This window comes from Lynx rufus, unplaced genomic scaffold (assembly GCF_022079265.1).
Source record: "Lynx rufus isolate CCGP_SWC_20201006 ecotype Redwood Valley unplaced genomic scaffold, mLynRuf1.p SCAF_25, whole genome shotgun sequence".
Classification (NCBI taxonomy): domain Eukaryota; kingdom Metazoa; phylum Chordata; class Mammalia; order Carnivora; family Felidae; genus Lynx; species Lynx rufus.
The window spans coordinates 19,507,172-19,528,925 of NW_025814840.1; the positions used below are offsets into that span (position 1 = coordinate 19,507,172).

The 21,754-nt window shown below is 73.7% G+C and overlaps 17 non-coding genes across 17 annotated transcripts; all 17 read left to right on the forward strand.

Annotated features, from left to right (window-relative positions):
- The first annotated feature begins 407 nt into the window (after positions 1-407).
- Positions 408-526, forward strand: LOC124518880 (5S ribosomal RNA). The gene has a single exon (XR_006963901.1). It is a non-coding gene; the product is annotated as a 5S ribosomal RNA (ribosomal RNA).
- A 1,141-nt stretch (positions 527-1,667) lies between these two features.
- Positions 1,668-1,786, forward strand: LOC124518861 (5S ribosomal RNA). The gene has a single exon (XR_006963883.1). It is a non-coding gene; the product is annotated as a 5S ribosomal RNA (ribosomal RNA).
- A 1,151-nt stretch (positions 1,787-2,937) lies between these two features.
- LOC124518862 (5S ribosomal RNA) lies at positions 2,938-3,056 on the forward strand. Its single transcript, XR_006963884.1, has one exon. It is a non-coding gene; the product is annotated as a 5S ribosomal RNA (ribosomal RNA).
- Positions 3,057-4,201: 1,145 nt separating this feature from the next.
- On the forward strand, positions 4,202-4,320 carry LOC124518863 (5S ribosomal RNA). Its single transcript, XR_006963885.1, has one exon. It is a non-coding gene; the product is annotated as a 5S ribosomal RNA (ribosomal RNA).
- A 1,148-nt stretch (positions 4,321-5,468) lies between these two features.
- On the forward strand, positions 5,469-5,587 carry LOC124518864 (5S ribosomal RNA). The gene has a single exon (XR_006963886.1). It is a non-coding gene; the product is annotated as a 5S ribosomal RNA (ribosomal RNA).
- Positions 5,588-6,739: 1,152 nt separating this feature from the next.
- Positions 6,740-6,858, forward strand: LOC124518881 (5S ribosomal RNA). Its single transcript, XR_006963902.1, has one exon. It is a non-coding gene; the product is annotated as a 5S ribosomal RNA (ribosomal RNA).
- A 1,148-nt stretch (positions 6,859-8,006) lies between these two features.
- On the forward strand, positions 8,007-8,125 carry LOC124518866 (5S ribosomal RNA). The gene has a single exon (XR_006963888.1). It is a non-coding gene; the product is annotated as a 5S ribosomal RNA (ribosomal RNA).
- Positions 8,126-9,276: 1,151 nt separating this feature from the next.
- On the forward strand, positions 9,277-9,395 carry LOC124518867 (5S ribosomal RNA). The gene has a single exon (XR_006963889.1). It is a non-coding gene; the product is annotated as a 5S ribosomal RNA (ribosomal RNA).
- A 1,147-nt stretch (positions 9,396-10,542) lies between these two features.
- On the forward strand, positions 10,543-10,657 carry LOC124518891 (5S ribosomal RNA). Its single transcript, XR_006963912.1, has one exon. It is a non-coding gene; the product is annotated as a 5S ribosomal RNA (ribosomal RNA).
- Positions 10,658-11,808: 1,151 nt separating this feature from the next.
- On the forward strand, positions 11,809-11,927 carry LOC124518868 (5S ribosomal RNA). The gene has a single exon (XR_006963890.1). It is a non-coding gene; the product is annotated as a 5S ribosomal RNA (ribosomal RNA).
- A 1,151-nt stretch (positions 11,928-13,078) lies between these two features.
- Positions 13,079-13,197, forward strand: LOC124518870 (5S ribosomal RNA). The gene has a single exon (XR_006963891.1). It is a non-coding gene; the product is annotated as a 5S ribosomal RNA (ribosomal RNA).
- A 1,147-nt stretch (positions 13,198-14,344) lies between these two features.
- LOC124518871 (5S ribosomal RNA) lies at positions 14,345-14,463 on the forward strand. Its single transcript, XR_006963892.1, has one exon. It is a non-coding gene; the product is annotated as a 5S ribosomal RNA (ribosomal RNA).
- A 1,143-nt stretch (positions 14,464-15,606) lies between these two features.
- On the forward strand, positions 15,607-15,725 carry LOC124518872 (5S ribosomal RNA). Its single transcript, XR_006963893.1, has one exon. It is a non-coding gene; the product is annotated as a 5S ribosomal RNA (ribosomal RNA).
- A 1,147-nt stretch (positions 15,726-16,872) lies between these two features.
- Positions 16,873-16,991, forward strand: LOC124518873 (5S ribosomal RNA). Its single transcript, XR_006963894.1, has one exon. It is a non-coding gene; the product is annotated as a 5S ribosomal RNA (ribosomal RNA).
- A 1,123-nt stretch (positions 16,992-18,114) lies between these two features.
- LOC124518874 (5S ribosomal RNA) lies at positions 18,115-18,233 on the forward strand. Its single transcript, XR_006963895.1, has one exon. It is a non-coding gene; the product is annotated as a 5S ribosomal RNA (ribosomal RNA).
- A 1,147-nt stretch (positions 18,234-19,380) lies between these two features.
- LOC124518878 (5S ribosomal RNA) lies at positions 19,381-19,499 on the forward strand. Its single transcript, XR_006963899.1, has one exon. It is a non-coding gene; the product is annotated as a 5S ribosomal RNA (ribosomal RNA).
- Positions 19,500-20,629: 1,130 nt separating this feature from the next.
- Positions 20,630-20,748, forward strand: LOC124518884 (5S ribosomal RNA). The gene has a single exon (XR_006963905.1). It is a non-coding gene; the product is annotated as a 5S ribosomal RNA (ribosomal RNA).
- The last annotated feature ends 1,006 nt before the right edge of the window (positions 20,749-21,754 follow it).

The following is a 21,754-nucleotide window of genomic DNA, read 5'->3' on the forward strand; positions in this document are numbered from 1 at the left end:
GGCGGAGGCGCTGAGAACCCGGCGGGGGGCGGGGGGGGGGGGGCCCAGATGGCACGTCCGGCCGGATGCCCCACGCTCGCTTCCACCCTCTTCCCAGTGAGCGGCCCGACGTGGTGCGGTGCGGTGCGGGATGGAAGCGGAGGCGGGCGTGGGGCCAAGCCGGGAGCAGCCTGCAAGAGTCCCGGGATCGGTGAAGGCCGGGGCTTGCGCCACAGCGCCTTGCCAGGGTCCTCTTGCGCCGCCTCCGCCACCCGCCCGGGGCCCGCGGCGGAGGGCGGCGGCGGCCAGGCGGCAGGCAGGCAGGCAGGCAGGCAGGCAGGCAGGCGCGTGCATGGGTGAAGCGCGGCACCCGCTGGGCTTGGGACGCGTGGAGCAGGCTCTTGAGGCGCCCAGCGGCTGCCGCCGGCGTCTACGGCCATACCACCCTGAACGCGCCCGATCTCGTCTGATCTCGGAAGCTAAGCAGGGTCGGGCCTGGTTAGTACTTGGATGGGAGACCGCCTGGGAATACCGGGTGCTGCAGGCTTTTGCTTTTTGCTTTTGCCTTTTGCCTTTTGCCTTTTGCCTCTGGCCTCCTTGACCTCTCCTTTGGCGCCCGCCGCCCCTCCCCCCTCCCTCCGTGTGTCCCTCTCTCCCCGGGGAGCGCGACTCCTGGGGCCAAACACACCCCGGCCACTGCTCCCTCAGCCCCTCCCGGGCCGGCAAAGCGGTCGGGCCTGGCCTAGTCTGGCCCCGCCCCGCCCCGCCCCGCCCCCCCCAGCCCCCCGAGCCCGCACACCCCACGGTACTTCACAAGGCGTCCGCTCGCCGCTCCCCGCTCCCCGCCCCACGCTAAATCCCACTGCACCGGCTGGAAGCCACGCCCCAGCTTTGCACCTTTCCTGCCACTGCACCCGCACGCACGGAGGGGTGGGGGAGTGCGGGGAGGGCGGGACCGGGGGCTGGCGCCTGGGGACTGGAGGGTGGGGGGTGGGTGGGTGGGTGGATCCAAGAACCCAGGAGCGGGCGGGAGGGCGGGGCAGCGAGACCCCACACTCGGCCTCCGCCACAGGCCTGGGCTCCCTGGGTCCCGGACCTCTTCCCTCCCTCGAGCCCTCATCCCCAGGGCCCCCGGCGTTGCGCGAGGCCCAGCCAGGGCAGCGGGCTCGGGCTGGTGATGTTCTCTGGGGGCGCTGGGGCCTCGGGGGTGGCTTTGCCCCAGGTGGGGCGGACGGGAGGGAAAGGCGGGGTCGGGGGGGCGGCTGGCTGCGCTCGCCCTGGGACTGGGGCGGAGGCGCTGAGAACCCGGCGGGGGGCGGGGGGGGGGGCCCAGATGGCACGTCCGGCCGGATGCCCCACGCTCGCTTCCACCCTCTTCCCAGTGAGCGGCCCGACGTGGTGCGGTGCGGTGCGGGATGGAAGCGGAGGCGGGCGTGGGGCCAAGCCGGGAGCAGCCTGCAAGAGTCCCGGGATCGGTGAAGGCCGGGGCTTGCGCCACAGCGCCTTGCCAGGGTCCTCTTGCGCCGCCTCCGCCACCCGCCCGGGGCCCGCGGCGGAGGGCGGCGGCGGCCAGGCGGCAGGCAGGCAGGCAGGCAGGCAGGCAGGCGCGTGCATGGGTGAAGCGCGGCACCCGCTGGGCTTGGGACGCGTGGAGCAGGCTCTTGAGGCGCCCAGCGGCTGCCGCCGGCGTCTACGGCCATACCACCCTGAACGCGCCCGATCTCGTCTGATCTCGGAAGCTAAGCAGGGTCGGGCCTGGTTAGTACTTGGATGGGAGACCGCCTGGGAATACCGGGTGCTGTAGGCTTTTGCTTTTTGCTTTTGCCTTTTGCCTTTTGCCTTTTGCCTCTGGCCTCCTTGACCTCTCCTTTGGCGCCCGCCGCCCCTCCCCCCTCCCTCCGTGTGTCCCTCTCTCCCCGGGGAGCGCGACTCCTGGGGCCAAACACACCCCGGCCACTGCTCCCTCAGCCCCTCCCGGGCCGGCAAAGCGGTCGGGCCTGGCCTAGTCTGGCCCCGCCCCGCCCCGCCCCGCCCCCCCCAGCCCCCCGAGCCCGCACACCCCACGGTACTTCACAAGGCGTCCGCTCGCCGCTCCCCGCTCCCCGCCCCACGCTAAATCCCACTGCACCGGCTGGAAGCCACGCCCCAGCTTTGCACCTTTCCTGCCACTGCACCCGCACGCACGGAGGGGTGGGGGGGTGCGGGGAGGGCGGGACCGGGGGCTGGCGCCTGGGGACTGGAGGGTGGGGGGTGGGTGGGTGGGTGGATCCAAGAACCCAGGAGCGGGCGGGAGGGCGGGGCAGCGAGACCCCACACTCGGCCTCCGCCACAGGCCTGGGCTCCCTGGGTCCCGGACCTCTTCCCTCCCTCGAGCCCTCATCCCCAGGGCCCCCGGCGTTGCGCGAGGCCCAGCCAGGGCAGCGGGCTCGGGCTGGTGATGTTCTCTGGGGGCGCTGGGGCCTCGGGGGTGGCTTTGCCCCAGGTGGGGCGGACGGGAGGGAAAGGCGGGGTCGGGGGGGCGGCTGGCTGCGCTCGCCCTGGGACTGAGGCGGAGGCGCTGAGAACCCGGCGGGGGGCGGGGGGGGGGGGGCCCAGATGGCACGTCCGGCCGGATGCCCCACGCTCGCTTCCACCCTCTTCCCAGTGAGCGGCCCGACGTGGTGCGGTGCGGTGCGGGATGGAAGCAGAGGCGGGCGTGGGGCCAAGCCGGGAGCAGCCTGCAAGAGTCCCGGGATCGGTGAAGGCCGGGGCTTGCGCCACAGCGCCTTGCCAGGGTCCTCTTGCGCCGCCTCCGCCACCCGCCCGGGGCCCGCGGCGGAGGGCGGCGGCGGCCAGGCGGCAGGCAGGCAGGCAGGCAGGCAGGCAGGCAGGCAGGCGCGTGCATGGGTGAAGCGCGGCACCCGCTGGGCTTGGGACGCGTGGAGCAGGCTCTTGAGGCGCCCAGCGGCTGCCGCCGGCGTCTACGGCCATACCACCCTGAACGCGCCCGATCTCGTCTGATCTCGGAAGCTAAGCAGGGTCGGGCCTGGTTAGTACTTGGATGGGAGACCGCCTGGGAATACCGGGTGCTGTAGGCTTTTGCTTTTTGCTTTTGCCTTTTGCCTTTTGCCTTTTGCCTCTGGCCTCCTTGACCTCTCCTTTGGCGCCCGCCGCCCCTCCCCCCTCCCTCCGTGTGTCCCTCTCTCCCCGGGGAGCGCGACTCCTGGGGCCAAACACACCCCGGCCACTGCTCCCTCAGCCCCTCCCGGGCCGGCAAAGCGGTCGGGCCTGGCCTAGTCTGGCCCCGCCCCGCCCCGCCCCGCCCCCCCCAGCCCCCCGAGCCCGCACACCCCACGGTACTTCACAAGGCGTCCGCTCGCCGCTCCCCGCTCCCCGCCCCACGCTAAATCCCACTGCACCGGCTGGAAGCCACGCCCCAGCTTTGCACCTTTCCTGCCACTGCACCCGCACGCACGGAGGGGTGGGGGGGTGCGGGGAGGGCGGGACCGGGGTCTGGCGCCTGGGGACTGGAGGGTGGGGGGTGGGTGGGTGGGTGGATCCAAGAACCCAGGAGCGGGCGGGAGGGCGGGGCAGCGAGACCCCACACTCGGCCTCCGCCACAGGCCTGGGCTCCCTGGGTCCCGGACCTCTTCCCTCCCTCGAGCCCTCATCCCCAGGGCCCCCGGCGTTGCGCGAGGCCCAGCCAGGGCAGCGGGCTCGGGCTGGTGATGTTCTCTGGGGGCGCTGGGGCCTCGGGGGTGGCTTTGCCCCAGGTGGGGCGGACGGGAGGGAAAGGCGGGGTCGGGGGGGCGGCTGGCTGCGCTCGCCCTGGGACTGGGGCGGAGGCGCTGAGAACCCGGCGGGGGGCGGGGGGGGGGGCCCAGATGGCACGTCCGGCCGGATGCCCCACGCTCGCTTCCACCCTCTTCCCAGTGAGCGGCCCGACGTGGTGCGGTGCGGTGCGGGATGGAAGCGGAGGCGGGCGTGGGGCCAAGCCGGGAGCAGCCTGCAAGAGTCCCGGGATCGGTGAAGGCCGGGGCTTGCGCCACAGCGCCTTGCCAGGGTCCTCTTGCGCCGCCTCCGCCACCCGCCCGGGGCCCGCGGCGGAGGGCGGCGGCGGCCAGGCGGCAGGCAGGCAGGCAGGCAGGCAGGCAGGCAGGCGCGTGCATGGGTGAAGCGCGGCACCCGCTGGGCTTGGGACGCGTGGAGCAGGCTCTTGAGGCGCCCAGCGGCTGCCGCCGGCGTCTACGGCCATACCACCCTGAACGCGCCCGATCTCGTCTGATCTCGGAAGCTAAGCAGGGTCGGGCCTGGTTAGTACTTGGATGGGAGACCGCCTGGGAATACCGGGTGCTGTAGGCTTTTGCTTTTTGCTTTTGCCTTTTGCCTTTTGCCTTTTGCCTCTGGCCTCCTTGACCTCTCCTTTGGCGCCCGCCGCCCCTCCCCCCTCCCTCCGTGTGTCCCTCTCTCCCCGGGGAGCGCGACTCCTGGGGCCAAACACACCCCGGCCACTGCTCCCTCAGCCCCTCCCGGGCCGGCAAAGCGGTCGGGCCTGGCCTAGTCTGGCCCCGCCCCGCCCCGCCCCGCCCCCCCCAGCCCCCCGAGCCCGCACACCCCACGGTACTTCACAAGGCGTCCGCTCGCCGCTCCCCGCTCCCCGCCCCACGCTAAATCCCACTGCACCGGCTGGAAGCCACGCCCCAGCTTTGCACCTTTCCTGCCACTGCACCCGCACGCACGGAGGGGTGGGGGGGTGCGGGGAGGGCGGGACCGGGGGCTGGCGCCTGGGGACTGGAGGGTGGGGGGTGGGTGGGTGGGTGGATCCAAGAACCCAGGAGCGGGCGGGAGGGCGGGGCAGCGAGACCCCACACTCGGCCTCCGCCACAGGCCTGGGCTCCCTGGGTCCCGGACCTCTTCCCTCCCTCGAGCCCTCATCCCCAGGGCCCCCGGCGTTGCGCGAGGCCCAGCCAGGGCAGCGGGCTCGGGCTGGTGATGTTCTCTGGGGGCGCTGGGGCCTCGGGGGTGGCTTTGCCCCAGGTGGGGCGGACGGGAGGGAAAGGCGGGGTCGGGGGGGCGGCTGGCTGCGCTCGCCCTGGGACTGGGGCGGAGGCGCTGAGAACCCGGCGGGGGGCGGGGGGGGGGGGGGCCCAGATGGCACGTCCGGCCGGATGCCCCACGCTCGCTTCCACCCTCTTCCCAGTGAGCGGCCCGACGTGGTGCGGTGCGGTGCGGGATGGAAGCGGAGGCGGGCGTGGGGCCAAGCCGGGAGCAGCCTGCAAGAGTCCCGGGATCGGTGAAGGCCGGGGCTTGCGCCACAGCGCCTTGCCAGGGTCCTCTTGCGCCGCCTCCGCCACCCGCCCGGGGCCCGCGGCGGAGGGCGGCGGCGGCCAGGCGGCAGGCAGGCAGGCAGGCAGGCAGGCAGGCAGGCGCGTGCATGGGTGAAGCGCGGCACCCGCTGGGCTTGGGACGCGTGGAGCAGGCTCTTGAGGCGCCCAGCGGCTGCCGCCGGCGTCTACGGCCATACCACCCTGAACGCGCCCGATCTCGTCTGATCTCGGAAGCTAAGCAGGGTCGGGCCTGGTTAGTACTTGGATGGGAGACCGCCTGGGAATACCGGGTGCTGTAGGCTTTTGCTTTTTGCTTTTGCCTTTTGCCTTTTGCCTTTTGCCTCTGGCCTCCTTGACCTCTCCTTTGGCGCCCGCCGCCCCTCCCCCCTCCCTCCGTGTGTCCCTCTCTCCCCGGGGAGCGCGACTCCTGGGGCCAAACACACCCCGGCCACTGCTCCCTCAGCCCCTCCCGGGCCGGCAAAGCGGTCGGGCCTGGCCTAGTCTGGCCCCGCCCCGCCCCGCCCCGCCCCCCCCAGCCCCCCGAGCCCGCACACCCCACGGTACTTCACAAGGCGTCCGCTCGCCGCTCCCCGCTCCCCGCCCCACGCTAAATCCCACTGCACCGGCTGGAAGCCACGCCCCAGCTTTGCACCTTTCCTGCCACTGCACCCGCACGCACGGAGGGGTGGGGGGGTGCGGGGAGGGCGGGACCGGGGGCTGGCGCCTGGGGACTGGAGGGTGGGGGGTGGGTGGGTGGGTGGATCCAAGAACCCAGGAGCGGGCGGGAGGGCGGGGCAGCGAGACCCCACACTCGGCCTCCGCCACAGGCCTGGGCTCCCTGGGTCCCGGACCTCTTCCCTCCCTCGAGCCCTCATCCCCAGGGCCCCCGGCGTTGCGCGAGGCCCAGCCAGGGCAGCGGGCTCGGGCTGGTGATGTTCTCTGGGGGCGCTGGGGCCTCGGGGGTGGCTTTGCCCCAGGTGGGGCGGACGGGAGGGAAAGGCGGGGTCGGGGGGGCGGCTGGCTGCGCTCGCCCTGGGACTGGGGCGGAGGCGCTGAGAACCCGGCGGGGGGCGGGGGGGGGGGGGGCCCAGATGGCACGTCCGGCCGGATGCCCCACGCTCGCTTCCACCCTCTTCCCAGTGAGCGGCCCGACGTGGTGCGGTGCGGTGCGGGATGGAAGCGGAGGCGGGCGTGGGGCCAAGCCGGGAGCAGCCTGCAAGAGTCCCGGGATCGGTGAAGGCCGGGGCTTGCGCCACAGCGCCTTGCCAGGGTCCTCTTGCGCCGCCTCCGCCACCCGCCCGGGGCCCGCGGCGGAGGGCGGCGGCGGCCAGGCGGCAGGCAGGCAGGCAGGCAGGCAGGCAGGCAGGCAGGCGCGTGCATGGGTGAAGCGCGGCACCCGCTGGGCTTGGGACGCGTGGAGCAGGCTCTTGAGGCGCCCAGCGGCTGCCGCCGGCGTCTACGGCCATACCACCCTGAACGCGCCCGATCTCGTCTGATCTCGGAAGCTAAGCAGGGTCGGGCCTGGTTAGTACTTGGATGGGAGACCGCCTGGGAATACCGGGTGCTGCAGGCTTTTGCTTTTTGCTTTTGCCTTTTGCCTTTTGCCTTTTGCCTCTGGCCTCCTTGACCTCTCCTTTGGCGCCCGCCGCCCCTCCCCCCTCCCTCCGTGTGTCCCTCTCTCCCCGGGGAGCGCGACTCCTGGGGCCAAACACACCCCGGCCACTGCTCCCTCAGCCCCTCCCGGGCCGGCAAAGCGGTCGGGCCTGGCCTAGTCTGGCCCCGCCCCGCCCCGCCCCGCCCCCCCCAGCCCCCCGAGCCCGCACACCCCACGGTACTTCACAAGGCGTCCGCTCGCCGCTCCCCGCTCCCCGCCCCACGCTAAATCCCACTGCACCGGCTGGAAGCCACGCCCCAGCTTTGCACCTTTCCTGCCACTGCACCCGCACGCACGGAGGGGTGGGGGGGTGCGGGGAGGGCGGGACCGGGGGCTGGCGCCTGGGGACTGGAGGGTGGGGGGTGGGTGGGTGGGTGGATCCAAGAACCCAGGAGCGGGCGGGAGGGCGGGGCAGCGAGACCCCACACTCGGCCTCCGCCACAGGCCTGGGCTCCCTGGGTCCCGGACCTCTTCCCTCCCTCGAGCCCTCATCCCCAGGGCCCCCGGCGTTGCGCGAGGCCCAGCCAGGGCAGCGGGCTCGGGCTGGTGATGTTCTCTGGGGGCGCTGGGGCCTCGGGGGTGGCTTTGCCCCAGGTGGGGCGGACGGGAGGGAAAGGCGGGGTCGGGGGGGCGGCTGGCTGCGCTCGCCCTGGGACTGGGGCGGAGGCGCTGAGAACCCGGCGGGGGGCGGGGGGGGGGGGGGCCCAGATGGCACGTCCGGCCGGATGCCCCACGCTCGCTTCCACCCTCTTCCCAGTGAGCGGCCCGACGTGGTGCGGTGCGGTGCGGGATGGAAGCGGAGGCGGGCGTGGGGCCAAGCCGGGAGCAGCCTGCAAGAGTCCCGGGATCGGTGAAGGCCGGGGCTTGCGCCACAGCGCCTTGCCAGGGTCCTCTTGCGCCGCCTCCGCCACCCGCCCGGGGCCCGCGGCGGAGGGCGGCGGCGGCCAGGCGGCAGGCAGGCAGGCAGGCAGGCAGGCAGGCAGGCGCGTGCATGGGTGAAGCGCGGCACCCGCTGGGCTTGGGACGCGTGGAGCAGGCTCTTGAGGCGCCCAGCGGCTGCCGCCGGCGTCTACGGCCATACCACCCTGAACGCGCCCGATCTCGTCTGATCTCGGAAGCTAAGCAGGGTCGGGCCTGGTTAGTACTTGGATGGGAGACCGCCTGGGAATACCGGGTGCTGTAGGCTTTTGCTTTTTGCTTTTGCCTTTTGCCTTTTGCCTTTTGCCTCTGGCCTCCTTGACCTCTCCTTTGGCGCCCGCCGCCCCTCCCCCCTCCCTCCGTGTGTCCCTCTCTCCCCGGGGAGCGCGACTCCTGGGGCCAAACACACCCCGGCCACTGCTCCCTCAGCCCCTCCCGGGCCGGCAAAGCGGTCGGGCCTGGCCTAGTCTGGCCCCGCCCCGCCCCGCCCCGCCCCCCCCAGCCCCCCGAGCCCGCACACCCCACGGTACTTCACAAGGCGTCCGCTCGCCGCTCCCCGCTCCCCGCCCCACGCTAAATCCCACTGCACCGGCTGGAAGCCACGCCCCAGCTTTGCACCTTTCCTGCCACTGCACCCGCACGCACGGAGGGGTGGGGGGGTGCGGGGAGGGCGGGACCGGGGGCTGGCGCCTGGGGACTGGAGGGTGGGGGGTGGGTGGGTGGGTGGATCCAAGAACCCAGGAGCGGGCGGGAGGGCGGGGCAGCGAGACCCCACACTCGGCCTCCGCCACAGGCCTGGGCTCCCTGGGTCCCGGACCTCTTCCCTCCCTCGAGCCCTCATCCCCAGGGCCCCCGGCGTTGCGCGAGGCCCAGCCAGGGCAGCGGGCTCGGGCTGGTGATGTTCTCTGGGGGCGCTGGGGCCTCGGGGGTGGCTTTGCCCCAGGTGGGGCGGACGGGAGGGAAAGGCGGGGTCGGGGGGGCGGCTGGCTGCGCTCGCCCTGGGACTGGGGCGGAGGCGCTGAGAACCCGGCGGGGGGCGGGGGGGGGGGGGCCCAGATGGCACGTCCGGCCGGATGCCCCACGCTCGCTTCCACCCTCTTCCCAGTGAGCGGCCCGACGTGGTGCGGTGCGGTGCGGGATGGAAGCGGAGGCGGGCGTGGGGCCAAGCCGGGAGCAGCCTGCAAGAGTCCCGGGATCGGTGAAGGCCGGGGCTTGCGCCACAGCGCCTTGCCAGGGTCCTCTTGCGCCGCCTCCGCCACCCGCCCGGGGCCCGCGGCGGAGGGCGGCGGCGGCCAGGCGGCAGGCAGGCAGGCAGGCAGGCAGGCAGGCAGGCAGGCGCGTGCATGGGTGAAGCGCGGCACCCGCTGGGCTTGGGACGCGTGGAGCAGGCTCTTGAGGCGCCCAGCGGCTGCCGCCGGCGTCTACGGCCATACCACCCTGAACGCGCCCGATCTCGTCTGATCTCGGAAGCTAAGCAGGGTCGGGCCTGGTTAGTACTTGGATGGGAGACCGCCTGGGAATACCGGGTGCTGTAGGCTTTTGCTTTTTGCTTTTGCCTTTTGCCTTTTGCCTTTTGCCTCTGGCCTCCTTGACCTCTCCTTTGGCGCCCGCCGCCCCTCCCCCCTCCCTCCGTGTGTCCCTCTCTCCCCGGGGAGCGCGACTCCTGGGGCCAAACACACCCCGGCCACTGCTCCCTCAGCCCCTCCCGGGCCGGCAAAGCGGTCGGGCCTGGCCTAGTCTGGCCCCGCCCCGCCCCGCCCCGCCCCCCCCAGCCCCCCGAGCCCGCACACCCCACGGTACTTCACAAGGCGTCCGCTCGCCGCTCCCCGCTCCCCGCCCCACGCTAAATCCCACTGCACCGGCTGGAAGCCACGCCCCAGCTTTGCACCTTTCCTGCCACTGCACCCGCACGCACGGAGGGGTGGGGGGGTGCGGGGAGGGCGGGACCGGGGGCTGGCGCCTGGGGACTGGAGGGTGGGGGGTGGGTGGGTGGGTGGATCCAAGAACCCAGGAGCGGGCGGGAGGGCGGGGCAGCGAGACCCCACACTCGGCCTCCGCCACAGGCCTGGGCTCCCTGGGTCCCGGACCTCTTCCCTCCCTCGAGCCCTCATCCCCAGGGCCCCCGGCGTTGCGCGAGGCCCAGCCAGGGCAGCGGGCTCGGGCTGGTGATGTTCTCTGGGGGCGCTGGGGCCTCGGGGGTGGCTTTGCCCCAGGTGGGGCGGACGGGAGGGAAAGGCGGGGTCGGGGGGGCGGCTGGCTGCGCTCGCCCTGGGACTGGGGCGGAGGCGCTGAGAACCCGGCGGGGGGCGGGGGGGGGGGGGCCCAGATGGCACGTCCGGCCGGATGCCCCACGCTCGCTTCCACCCTCTTCCCAGTGAGCGGCCCGACGTGGTGCGGTGCGGTGCGGGATGGAAGCGGAGGCGGGCGTGGGGCCAAGCCGGGAGCAGCCTGCAAGAGTCCCGGGATCGGTGAAGGCCGGGGCTTGCGCCACAGCGCCTTGCCAGGGTCCTCTTGCGCCGCCTCCGCCACCCGCCCGGGGCCCGCGGCGGAGGGCGGCGGCGGCCAGGCGGCAGGCAGGCAGGCAGGCAGGCAGGCAGGCAGGCGCGTGCATGGGTGAAGCGCGGCACCCGCTGGGCTTGGGACGCGTGGAGCAGGCTCTTGAGGCGCCCAGCGGCTGCCGCCGGCGTCTACGGCCATACCACCCTGAACGCGCCCGATCTCGATCTCGGAAGCTAAGCAGGGTCGGGCCTGGTTAGTACTTGGATGGGAGACCGCCTGGGAATACCGGGTGCTGTAGGCTTTTGCTTTTTGCTTTTGCCTTTTGCCTTTTGCCTTTTGCCTCTGGCCTCCTTGACCTCTCCTTTGGCGCCCGCCGCCCCTCCCCCCTCCCTCCGTGTGTCCCTCTCTCCCCGGGGAGCGCGACTCCTGGGGCCAAACACACCCCGGCCACTGCTCCCTCAGCCCCTCCCGGGCCGGCAAAGCGGTCGGGCCTGGCCTAGTCTGGCCCCGCCCCGCCCCGCCCCGCCCCGCCCCCCCAGCCCCCCGAGCCCGCACACCCCACGGTACTTCACAAGGCGTCCGCTCGCCGCTCCCCGCTCCCCGCCCCACGCTAAATCCCACTGCACCGGCTGGAAGCCACGCCCCAGCTTTGCACCTTTCCTGCCACTGCACCCGCACGCACGGAGGGGTGGGGGGGTGCGGGGAGGGCGGGACCGGGGGCTGGCGCCTGGGGACTGGAGGGTGGGGGGTGGGTGGGTGGGTGGATCCAAGAACCCAGGAGCGGGCGGGAGGGCGGGGCAGCGAGACCCCACACTCGGCCTCCGCCACAGGCCTGGGCTCCCTGGGTCCCGGACCTCTTCCCTCCCTCGAGCCCTCATCCCCAGGGCCCCCGGCGTTGCGCGAGGCCCAGCCAGGGCAGCGGGCTCGGGCTGGTGATGTTCTCTGGGGGCGCTGGGGCCTCGGGGGTGGCTTTGCCCCAGGTGGGGCGGACGGGAGGGAAAGGCGGGGTCGGGGGGGCGGCTGGCTGCGCTCGCCCTGGGACTGGGGCGGAGGCGCTGAGAACCCGGCGGGGGGCGGGGGGGGGGGGGCCCAGATGGCACGTCCGGCCGGATGCCCCACGCTCGCTTCCACCCTCTTCCCAGTGAGCGGCCCGACGTGGTGCGGTGCGGTGCGGGATGGAAGCGGAGGCGGGCGTGGGGCCAAGCCGGGAGCAGCCTGCAAGAGTCCCGGGATCGGTGAAGGCCGGGGCTTGCGCCACAGCGCCTTGCCAGGGTCCTCTTGCGCCGCCTCCGCCACCCGCCCGGGGCCCGCGGCGGAGGGCGGCGGCGGCCAGGCGGCAGGCAGGCAGGCAGGCAGGCAGGCAGGCAGGCGCGTGCATGGGTGAAGCGCGGCACCCGCTGGGCTTGGGACGCGTGGAGCAGGCTCTTGAGGCGCCCAGCGGCTGCCGCCGGCGTCTACGGCCATACCACCCTGAACGCGCCCGATCTCGTCTGATCTCGGAAGCTAAGCAGGGTCGGGCCTGGTTAGTACTTGGATGGGAGACCGCCTGGGAATACCGGGTGCTGTAGGCTTTTGCTTTTTGCTTTTGCCTTTTGCCTTTTGCCTTTTGCCTCTGGCCTCCTTGACCTCTCCTTTGGCGCCCGCCGCCCCTCCCCCCTCCCTCCGTGTGTCCCTCTCTCCCCGGGGAGCGCGACTCCTGGGGCCAAACACACCCCGGCCACTGCTCCCTCAGCCCCTCCCGGGCCGGCAAAGCGGTCGGGCCTGGCCTAGTCTGGCCCCGCCCCGCCCCGCCCCGCCCCCCCCAGCCCCCCGAGCCCGCACACCCCACGGTACTTCACAAGGCGTCCGCTCGCCGCTCCCCGCTCCCCGCCCCACGCTAAATCCCACTGCACCGGCTGGAAGCCACGCCCCAGCTTTGCACCTTTCCTGCCACTGCACCCGCACGCACGGAGGGGTGGGGGGGTGCGGGGAGGGCGGGACCGGGGGCTGGCGCCTGGGGACTGGAGGGTGGGGGGTGGGTGGGTGGGTGGATCCAAGAACCCAGGAGCGGGCGGGAGGGCGGGGCAGCGAGACCCCACACTCGGCCTCCGCCACAGGCCTGGGCTCCCTGGGTCCCGGACCTCTTCCCTCCCTCGAGCCCTCATCCCCAGGGCCCCCGGCGTTGCGCGAGGCCCAGCCAGGGCAGCGGGCTCGGGCTGGTGATGTTCTCTGGGGGCGCTGGGGCCTCGGGGGTGGCTTTGCCCCAGGTGGGGCGGACGGGAGGGAAAGGCGGGGTCGGGGGGGCGGCTGGCTGCGCTCGCCCTGGGACTGGGGCGGAGGCGCTGAGAACCCGGCGGGGGGCGGGGGGGGGGGGGCCCAGATGGCACGTCCGGCCGGATGCCCCACGCTCGCTTCCACCCTCTTCCCAGTGAGCGGCCCGACGTGGTGCGGTGCGGTGCGGGATGGAAGCGGAGGCGGGCGTGGGGCCAAGCCGGGAGCAGCCTGCAAGAGTCCCGGGATCGGTGAAGGCCGGGGCTTGCGCCACAGCGCCTTGCCAGGGTCCTCTTGCGCCGCCTCCGCCACCCGCCCGGGGCCCGCGGCGGAGGGCGGCGGCGGCCAGGCGGCAGGCAGGCAGGCAGGCAGGCAGGCAGGCAGGCAGGCGCGTGCATGGGTGAAGCGCGGCACCCGCTGGGCTTGGGACGCGTGGAGCAGGCTCTTGAGGCGCCCAGCGGCTGCCGCCGGCGTCTACGGCCATACCACCCTGAACGCGCCCGATCTCGTCTGATCTCGGAAGCTAAGCAGGGTCGGGCCTGGTTAGTACTTGGATGGGAGACCGCCTGGGAATACCGGGTGCTGTAGGCTTTTGCTTTTTGCTTTTGCCTTTTGCCTTTTGCCTTTTGCCTCTGGCCTCCTTGACCTCTCCTTTGGCGCCCGCCGCCCCTCCCCCCTCCCTCCGTGTGTCCCTCTCTCCCCGGGGAGCGCGACTCCTGGGGCCAAACACACCCCGGCCACTGCTCCCTCAGCCCCTCCCGGGCCGGCAAAGCGGTCGGGCCTGGCCTAGTCTGGCCCCGCCCCGCCCCGCCCCGCCCCCCCCAGCCCCCCGAGCCCGCACACCCCACGGTACTTCACAAGGCGTCCGCTCGCCGCTCCCCGCTCCCCGCCCCACGCTAAATCCCACTGCACCGGCTGGAAGCCACGCCCCAGCTTTGCACCTTTCCTGCCACTGCACCCGCACGCACGGAGGGGTGGGGGGGTGCGGGGAGGGCGGGACCGGGGGCTGGCGCCTGGGGACTGGAGGGTGGGGGGTGGGTGGGTGGGTGGATCCAAGAACCCAGGAGCGGGCGGGAGGGCGGGGCAGCGAGACCCCACACTCGGCCTCCGCCACAGGCCTGGGCTCCCTGGGTCCCGGACCTCTTCCCTCCCTCGAGCCCTCATCCCCAGGGCCCCCGGCGTTGCGCGAGGCCCAGCCAGGGCAGCGGGCTCGGGCTGGTGATGTTCTCTGGGGGCGCTGGGGCCTCGGGGGTGGCTTTGCCCCAGGTGGGGCGGACGGGAGGGAAAGGCGGGGTCGGGGGGGCGGCTGGCTGCGCTCGCCCTGGGACTGGGGCGGAGGCGCTGAGAACCCGGCGGGGGGCGGGGGGGGGGGGGCCCAGATGGCACGTCCGGCCGGATGCCCCACGCTCGCTTCCACCCTCTTCCCAGTGAGCGGCCCGACGTGGTGCGGTGCGGTGCGGGATGGAAGCGGAGGCGGGCGTGGGGCCAAGCCGGGAGCAGCCTGCAAGAGTCCCGGGATCGGTGAAGGCCGGGGCTTGCGCCACAGCGCCTTGCCAGGGTCCTCTTGCGCCGCCTCCGCCACCCGCCCGGGGCCCGCGGCGGAGGGCGGCGGCGGCCAGGCGGCAGGCAGGCAGGCAGGCAGGCAGGCAGGCAGGCGCGTGCATGGGTGAAGCGCGGCACCCGCTGGGCTTGGGACGCGTGGAGCAGGCTCTTGAGGCGCCCAGCGGCTGCCGCCGGCGTCTACGGCCATACCACCCTGAACGCGCCCGATCTCGTCTGATCTCGGAAGCTAAGCAGGGTCGGGCCTGGTTAGTACTTGGATGGGAGACCGCCTGGGAATACCGGGTGCTGTAGGCTTTTGCTTTTTGCTTTTGCCTTTTGCCTTTTGCCTTTTGCCTCTGGCCTCCTTGACCTCTCCTTTGGCGCCCGCCGCCCCTCCCCCCTCCCTCCGTGTGTCCCTCTCTCCCCGGGGAGCGCGACTCCTGGGGCCAAACACACCCCGGCCACTGCTCCCTCAGCCCCTCCCGGGCCGGCAAAGCGGTCGGGCCTGGCCTAGTCTGGCCCCGCCCCGCCCCGCCCCGCCCCCCCCAGCCCCCCGAGCCCGCACACCCCACGGTACTTCACAAGGCGTCCGCTCGCCGCTCCCCGCTCCCCGCCCCACGCTAAATCCCACTGCACCGGCTGGAAGCCACGCCCCAGCTTTGCACCTTTCCTGCCACTGCACCCGCACGCACGGAGGGGTGGGGGGGTGCGGGGAGGGCGGGACCGGGGGCTGGCGCCTGGGGACTGGAGGGTGGGGGGTGGGTGGGTGGGTGGATCCAAGAACCCAGGAGCGGGCGGGAGGGCGGGGCAGCGAGACCCCACACTCGGCCTCCGCCACAGGCCTGGGCTCCCTGGGTCCCGGACCTCTTCCCTCCCTCGAGCCCTCATCCCCAGGGCCCCCGGCGTTGCGCGAGGCCCAGCCAGGGCAGCGGGCTCGGGCTGGTGATGTTCTCTGGGGGCGCTGGGGCCTCGGGGGTGGCTTTGCCCCAGGTGGGGCGGACGGGAGGGAAAGGCGGGGTCGGGGGGGCGGCTGGCTGCGCTCGCCCTGGGACTGGGGCGGAGGCGCTGAGAACCCGGCGGGGGGCGGGGGGGGGGGGGCCCAGATGGCACGTCCGGCCGGATGCCCCACGCTCGCTTCCACCCTCTTCCCAGTGAGCGGCCCGACGTGGTGCGGTGCGGTGCGGGATGGAAGCGGAGGCGGGCGTGGGGCCAAGCCGGGAGCAGCCTGCAAGAGTCCCGGGATCGGTGAAGGCCGGGGCTTGCGCCACAGCGCCTTGCCAGGGTCCTCTTGCGCCGCCTCCGCCACCCGCCCGGGGCCCGCGGCGGAGGGCGGCGGCGGCCAGGCGGCAGGCAGGCAGGCAGGCAGGCAGGCAGGCGCGTGCATGGGTGAAGCGCGGCACCCGCTGGGCTTGGGACGCGTGGAGCAGGCTCTTGAGGCGCCCAGCGGCTGCCGCCGGCGTCTACGGCCATACCACCCTGAACGCGCCCGATCTCGTCTGATCTCGGAAGCTAAGCAGGGTCGGGCCTGGTTAGTACTTGGATGGGAGACCGCCTGGGAATACCGGGTGCTGTAGGCTTTTGCTTTTTGCTTTTGCCTTTTGCCTTTTGCCTTTTGCCTCTGGCCTCCTTGACCTCTCCTTTGGCGCCCGCCGCCCCTCCCCCCTCCCTCCGTGTGTCCCTCTCTCCCCGGGGAGCGCGACTCCTGGGGCCAAACACACCCCGGCCACTGCTCCCTCAGCCCCTCCCGGGCCGGCAAAGCGGTCGGGCCTGGCCTAGTCTGGCCCCGCCCCGCCCCGCCCCGCCCCCCCCAGCCCCCCGAGCCCGCACACCCCACGGTACTTCACAAGGCGTCCGCTCGCCGCTCCCCGCTCCCCGCCCCACGCTAAATCCCACTGCACCGGCTGGAAGCCACGCCCCAGCTTTGCACCTTTCCTGCCACTGCACCCGCACGCACGGAGGGGTGGGGGGGTGCGGGGAGGGCGGGACCGGGGGCTGGCGCCTGGGGACTGGAGGGTGGGGGGTGGGTGGGTGGGTGGATCCAAGAACCCAGGAGCGGGCGGGAGGGCGGGGCAGCGAGACCCCACACTCGGCCTCCGCCACAGGCCTGGGCTCCCTGGGTCCCGGACCTCTTCCCTCCCTCGAGCCCTCATCCCCAGGGCCCCCGGCGTTGCGCGAGGCCCAGCCAGGGCAGCGGGCTCGGGCTGGTGATGTTCTCTGGGGGCGCTGGGGCCTCGGGGGTGGCTTTGCCCCAGGTGGGGCGGACGGGAGGGAAAGGCGGGGTCGGGGGGGCGGCTGGCTGCGCTCGCCCTGGGACTGGGGCGGAGGCGCTGAGAACCCGGCGGGGGGCGGGGGGGGGGGGGCCCAGATGGCACGTCCGGCCGGATGCCCCACGCTCGCTTCCACCCTCTTCCCAGTGAGCGGCCCGACGTGGTGCGGTGCGGTGCGGGATGGAAGCGGAGGCGGGCGTGGGGCCAAGCCGGGAGCAGCCTGCAAGAGTCCCGGGATCGGTGAAGGCCGGGGCTTGCGCCACAGCGCCTTGCCAGGGTCCTCTTGCGCCGCCTCCGCCACCCGCCCGGGGCCCGCGGCGGAGGGCGGCGGCGGCCAGGCGGCAGGCAGGCAGGCAGGCAGGCAGGCAGGCAGGCGCGTGCATGGGTGAAGCGCGGCACCCGCTGGGCTTGGGACGCGTGGAGCAGGCTCTTGAGGCGCCCAGCGGCTGCCGCCGGCGTCTACGGCCATACCACCCTGAACGCGCCCGATCTCGTCTGATCTCGGAAGCTAAGCAGGGTCGGGCCTGGTTAGTACTTGGATGGGAGACCGCCTGGGAATACCGGGTGCTGTAGGCTTTTGCTTTTTGCTTTTGCCTTTTGCCTTTTGCCTTTTCCTTTGGCGCCCGCCGCCCCTCCCCCCTCCCTCCGTGTGTCCCTCTCTCCCCGGGGAGCGCGACTCCTGGGGCCAAACACACCCCGGCCACTGCTCCCTCAGCCCCTCCCGGGCCGGCAAAGCGGTCGGGCCTGGCCTAGTCTGGCCCCGCCCCGCCCCGCCCCGCCCCGCCCCCCCAGCCCCCCGAGCCCGCACACCCCACGGTACTTCACAAGGCGTCCGCTCGCCGCTCCCCGCTCCCCGCCCCACGCTAAATCCCACTGCACCGGCTGGAAGCCACGCCCCAGCTTTGCACCTTTCCTGCCACTGCACCCGCACGCACGGAGGGGTGGGGGGGTGCGGGGAGGGCGGGACCGGGGGCTGGCGCCTGGGGACTGGAGGGTGGGGGGTGGGTGGGTGGATCCAAGAACCCAGGAGCGGGCGGGAGGGCGGGGCAGCGAGACCCCACACTCGGCCTCCGCCACAGGCCTGGGCTCCCTGGGTCCCGGACCTCTTCCCTCCCTCGAGCCCTCATCCCCAGGGCCCCCGGCGTTGCGCGAGGCCCAGCCAGGGCAGCGGGCTCGGGCTGGTGATGTTCTCTGGGGGCGCTGGGGCCTCGGGGGTGGCTTTGCCCCAGGTGGGGCGGACGGGAGGGAAAGGCGGGGTCGGGGGGGCGGCTGGCTGCGCTCGCCCTGGGACTGGGGCGGAGGCGCTGAGAACCCGGCGGGGGGCGGGGGGGGGGGCCCAGATGGCACGTCCGGCCGGATGCCCCACGCTCGCTTCCACCCTCTTCCCAGTGAGCGGCCCGACGTGGTGCGGTGCGGTGCGGGATGGAAGCGGAGGCGGGCGTGGGGCCAAGCCGGGAGCAGCCTGCAAGAGTCCCGGGATCGGTGAAGGCCGGGGCTTGCGCCACAGCGCCTTGCCAGGGTCCTCTTGCGCCGCCTCCGCCACCCGCCCGGGGCCCGCGGCGGAGGGCGGCGGCGGCCAGGCGGCAGGCAGGCAGGCAGGCAGGCAGGCAGGCAGGCGCGTGCATGGGTGAAGCGCGGCACCCGCTGGGCTTGGGACGCGTGGAGCAGGCTCTTGAGGCGCCCAGCGGCTGCCGCCGGCGTCTACGGCCATACCACCCTGAACGCGCCCGATCTCGTCTGATCTCGGAAGCTAAGCAGGGTCGGGCCTGGTTAGTACTTGGATGGGAGACCGCCTGGGAATACCGGGTGCTGTAGGCTTTTGCTTTTTGCTTTTGCCTTTTGCCTTTTGCCTTTTGCCTTTTGCCTCTGGCCTCCTTGACCTCTCCTTTGGCGCCCGCCGCCCCTCCCCCCTCCCTCCGTGTGTCCCTCTCTCCCCGGGGAGCGCGACTCCTGGGGCCAAACACACCCCGGCCACTGCTCCCTCAGCCCCTCCCGGGCCGGCAAAGCGGTCGGGCCTGGCCTAGTCTGGCCCCGCCCCGCCCCGCCCCGCCCCGCCCCCCCAGCCCCCCGAGCCCGCACACCCCACGGTACTTCACAAGGCGTCCGCTCGCCGCTCCCCGCTCCCCGCCCCACGCTAAATCCCACTGCACCGGCTGGAAGCCACGCCCCAGCTTTGCACCTTTCCTGCCACTGCACCCGCACGCACGGAGGGGTGGGGGGGTGCGGGGAGGGCGGGATCGGGGGCTGGCGCCTGGGGACTGGAGGGTGGGGGGTGGGTGGGTGGATCCAAGAACCCAGGAGCGGGCGGGAGGGCGGGGCAGCGAGACCCCACACTCGGCCTCCGCCACAGGCCTGGGCTCCCTGGGTCCCGGACCTCTTCCCTCCCTCGAGCCCTCATCCCCAGGGCCCCCGGCGTTGCGCGAGGCCCAGCCAGGGCAGCGGGCTCGGGCTGGTGATGTTCTCTGGGGGCGCTGGGGCCTCGGGGGTGGCTTTGCCCCAGGTGGGGCGGACGGGAGGGAAAGGCGGGGTCGGGGGGGCGGCTGGCTGCGCTCGCCCTGGGACTGGGGCGGAGGCGCTGAGAACCCGGCGGGGGGCGGGGGGGGGGCCCAGATGGCACGTCCGGCCGGATGCCCCACGCTCGCTTCCACCCTCTTCCCAGTGAGCGGCCCGACGTGGTGCGGTGCGGTGCGGGATGGAAGCGGAGGCGGGCGTGGGGCCAAGCCGGGAGCAGCCTGCAAGAGTCCCGGGATCGGTGAAGGCCGGGGCTTGCGCCACAGCGCCTTGCCAGGGTCCTCTTGCGCCGCCTCCGCCACCCGCCCGGGGCCCGCGGCGGAGGGCGGCGGCGGCCAGGCGGCAGGCAGGCAGGCAGGCAGGCAGGCAGGCGCGTGCATGGGTGAAGCGCGGCACCCGCTGGGCTTGGGACGCGTGGAGCAGGCTCTTGAGGCGCCCAGCGGCTGCCGCCGGCGTCTACGGCCATACCATCCTGAACGCGCCCGATCTCGTCTGATCTCGGAAGCTAAGCAGGGTCGGGCCTGGTTAGTACTTGGATGGGAGACCGCCTGGGAATACCGGGTGCTGTAGGCTTTTGCTTTTTGCTTTTGCCTTTTGCCTTTTGCCTTTTGCCTCTGGCCTCCTTGACCTCTCCTTTGGCGCCCGCCGCCCCTCCCCCCTCCCTCCGTGTGTCCCTCTCTCCCCGGGGAGCGCGACTCCTGGGGCCAAACACACCCCGGCCACTGCTCCCTCAGCCCCTCCCGGGCCGGCAAAGCGGTCGGGCCTGGCCTAGTCTGGCCCCGCCCCGCCCCGCCCCGCCCCCCCAGCCCCCCGAGCCCGCACACCCCACGGTACTTCACAAGGCGTCCGCTCGCCGCTCCCCGCTCCCCGCCCCACGCTAAATCCCACTGCACCGGCTGGAAGCCACGCCCCAGCTTTGCACCTTTCCTGCCACTGCACCCGCACGCACGGAGGGGTGGGGGGGTGCGGGGAGGGCGGGACCGGGGGCTGGCGCCTGGGGACTGGAGGGTGGGGGGTGGGTGGGTGGATCCAAGAACCCAGGAGCGGGCGGGAGGGCGGGGCAGCGAGACCCCACACTCGGCCTCCGCCACAGGCCTGGGCTCCCTGGGTCCCGGACCTCTTCCCTCCCTCGAGCCCTCATCCCCAGGGCCCCCGGCGTTGCGCGAGGCCCAGCCAGGGCAGCGGGCTCGGGCTGGTGATGTTCTCTGGGGGCGCTGGGGCCTCGGGGGTGGCTTTGCCCCAGGTGGGGCGGACGGGAGGGAAAGGCGGGGTCGGGGGGGCGGCTGGCTGCGCTCGCCCTGGGACTGGGGCGGAGGCGCTGAGAACCCGGCGGGGGGCGGGGGGGGGCCCAGATGGCACGTCCGGCCGGATGCCCCACGCTCGCTTCCACCCTCTTCCCAGTGAGCGGCCCGACGTGGTGCGGTGCGGTGCGGGATGGAAGCGGAGGCGGGCGTGGGGCCAAGCCGGGAGCAGCCTGCAAGAGTCCCGGGATCGGTGAAGGCCGGGGCTTGCGCCACAGCGCCTTGCCAGGGTCCTCTTGCGCCGCCTCCGCCACCCGCCCGGGGCCCGCGGCGGAGGGCGGCGGCGGCCAGGCGGCAGGCAGGCAGGCAGGCAGGCAGGCGCGTGCATGGGTGAAGCGCGGCACCCGCTGGGCTTGGGACGCGTGGAGCAGGCTCTTGAGGCGCCCAGCGGCTGCCGCCGGCGTCTACGGCCATACCACCCTGAACGCGCCCGATCTCGTCTGATCTCGGAAGCTAAGCAGGGTCGGGCCTGGTTAGCACTTCGATGGGAGACCGCCTGGGAACACCGGGTGCTGTAGGCTTTTGCCTTTTGCCTTTGGCCTCCTTGACCTCTCTTCTGGCATCCATCTGCCACACCCCCACCCTCCCTGTATCCTTCTCTCCCCAGGGAGCGGGGCTCCTGCGGCCAAACACACCCCAGCCACTGCTCCCTCAGCCCCTCCCGGGCCAGCAAAGCGGCCTGGCAGGGCCTGGCTCCGCCCTGACCCTCCCCACCCCCCCAGGGGCCCGCACTCCCCACCGCACTTCCCAAGGGGCAGGCTCCCCACTCCCCACACCCGGCCAAATCCCACTGCTGGGGCTTGAAGCCACACCCAGGCTTGGCACCTTCCCTGACACACCACCTACACCGGCACTGAGGGCAGGCGGGACCGGTTCCGGGATCCGGGATCCGGGGGCTGGGGCCTGGGGCCCGGGGGCTGGGGGCTCGGGGCTGGAGGGTGGGGACTGGGGTGCGTGGATGCGAGGACAAAGGAGGGGCGGGAGGGACACAGAGACACCACACTCCGTCTATGCCACAGGCCTGGGCTCCCTGGGTCCTGGACCTCTTCCCTCCCTCGAGCCCTCATCCCAAGGGCCCGTGGCATTTCACGACGCCCAGCTAGGGCACCGGACTCGGGCTGGTGATGTTGTCTGGGGGCGCCGGGGGCTCCGGGGTGGGTTTGCACCAGGTGGGGCAGACGGGAGGGAAGGGCCCCGTGGCCGGCTGCGCTCGCCCTAGGGCTGGGGAGGAGGCGCTGAGAACGCGGCGGGGCGGGCCCGGAAGGCACGAGCGGCCTGATGCCCCACGCTCGCTTCCACCCTCTTCCCAGTGAGCAGCCCAACGTGGTGTGGTGCGGGGCTGCGAGGTGCCTTGCTGTGCGGGATGGAAGCGGAGGCGGGCCTGGGGCCAAGCCGGGAGCAGCCTGCAAGAGTCCCGGGATTGGAGCACGCCGGGGCTTGCGCCAGCGCGTTGCCAGGGTCCTCTTGCCCGGCCTCTGCCACCCGCCCGGGACCCGGTACCCGGGGCGGAGGGCGGCGGCAGGCAGG